The 2,110-nt window shown below is 39.0% G+C and overlaps 1 pseudogene; it reads left to right on the top strand.

Moving 5' to 3' along the window:
- The first annotated feature begins 691 nt into the window (after positions 1–691).
- On the top strand, positions 692–1,111 carry LOC121156220 (annotated as a pseudogene).
- The last annotated feature ends 999 nt before the right edge of the window (positions 1,112–2,110 follow it).

The following is a 2,110-nucleotide window of genomic DNA, read 5'->3' on the forward strand; positions in this document are numbered from 1 at the left end:
TCTGAATTTTCGGATCTTTTAAAGACATCATCTATTAATTCATTGTTAATATAATTTGAACAAACAGTATGTTATATTCTGTGTGTCTCAATATTTTAGGTCTAAGAGATGAATAATAATAACATAATAATTATTATCCAATAACATAATTGGATATGTAATACAAAATATAATATAATTTTTGTAATACGTGTACATGTACTAAGCTTCATAGATTTTTGTTATATTCCTAAGCTGTTGTATGTGGTGATATAAGAAAGGACTTCAAAAGTGTGGGGAATGGAATTAAAATGAAAAATAGAATTTTAAAATTTTGGCTTGCAACAAAAAATGAAATCTATTTATAATTTCTTAAATCGTACACATTTTGATGACTTTTTTTATTGCAGGCTGGGTATTATACTCAGTTGTCACCACACTACAAAAATCGTAGCAAGGCCTGCTTTTCAGAGACTTCTCCATGACCCCTGTCCTTGGAGACGAGGATGCCTTTTCCTCTGGGTCCATTGTCTCTTGCAGGTAAAGACACAATGCCTCAGACGTTACACTCGCCAGTTTTGGTAGTGTTTTGGGGGACCTTCAAATACGTAAGACTGTCAATGCAAATCATGGTCCAACCATTTAATTAGCGGAGGGCTATGTTCATGATTATAAAATACAACGAAAGTATGCTATTGTAAATATTAAAAGGATGCTGGCAGCTGAGCAGTCACTCAGATGCCAAAAGCAGATCTTCACAAAGACCCTGACAGGCAAGCCTATCACCGTTGAGATCAAGCCATGTGACACCACCGAGAAGGTCAAGGCTGAACATCAAGACAAGCAGAACATCCCATTGTGACCAGCAGCATCTGATTTTTACTGGCAAGCAGCTGGAGGATGACTGCACTCGGTCAGACTACAACATTCAAAACCAGTTCACCCTGTACCTGGTGCTCCACCTGCCTGGGGACATCATCTAACCCTCGCTGCACCAGCTCACCCAGAAGTACACCTGTTGCAAGGTGATATGCCCCAAGTCTATGCCCACCTGTACCCCTGGACCATCAACTGCTGTAAGAAGAAATGCAACAACACCAACAGCCTGCGTTCCAGGAAGAAGGTCAAATAAGGTCCCATCCCCCACTCCCCGCCCTGAAAGAAAAAAAAATTAAAATAAAAAACAAGAAAGGAAGGTAGGAGGATGGGAATGTGAAAAAGATGAACACTAAGGTTGGAAGTGTCATGGTGCCTTTAAGTCTGTATGTACAAAATGATGAAATGTGTTCACCATAAATACATACAATTTTTAAAATAAACCCAATATTTTATAGATTTTCTGGTATTATTTGCAGCATTTCAGGAAAGTGTGAATATTTTAATTTTTTCCTCACATCCAAAGTTGTAAAGTCTTCCTTCTCTTTCAATATAATTTCTTCTCCTAATCCTGTTTTTTTGGTCACATACTATAGTCCCGCACAGCCAGGAGACAGTAAAGGTGGCACAGGAGGGCCTTCAAGGCAGATGGCACAGGATTGTTTCAAAACACTTATTGGAAAATCCTCACACAGGTGCACCCAGCTTCTTGAGTTCCTACATAAGCAAGGTAGTGTAAAAAGTGAAACAAAACTCCAGCCTAACCAATCAGAAGGCACCTGCCAACTTCTAAACAGAGACTCTACCATCAGAAACTATCAATTAACCTCTAACGCTGGACTTGGAGCTTTAACCAATTCAGTATTTCTCCTGCTTGTTTCTTTGAAAGCCTGGTGGAAGTGTCCTTTTCACTTCTCTTGAGTGGAGGCCAAATCACCTGGGATTTGATGCTGCATGTAGGAGCCATTCTTCCAGAGTTCAGCTTAGTGGGATGGTACAGGTGGGAATACTTTTTATGTATTTTTTTAGGATTTTCCATATTAGAAGTAATGGTCCAGAACCTCACCGAAGTAACCAGAAATGAAACTACATTATGAATTTCATTTTACTCACCATTGCATACGCATTATGTGAATTTGGGAGAAGCATTATGTCGCTTGTGGATCAGAATGCCCCTCTTAGGTTTAAACATCTTACTGTTCAAGCAAAATTGGCATGGTTAAAATTGTATGCTGTGTGTGCTACAACAGCTTCT

Source organism: Ochotona curzoniae, unplaced genomic scaffold (assembly GCF_017591425.1).
Source record: "Ochotona curzoniae isolate NIBS_2020 unplaced genomic scaffold, NIBS_Ocur_1.0 contig_3332, whole genome shotgun sequence".
NCBI lineage: Eukaryota > Metazoa > Chordata > Mammalia > Lagomorpha > Ochotonidae > Ochotona > Ochotona curzoniae.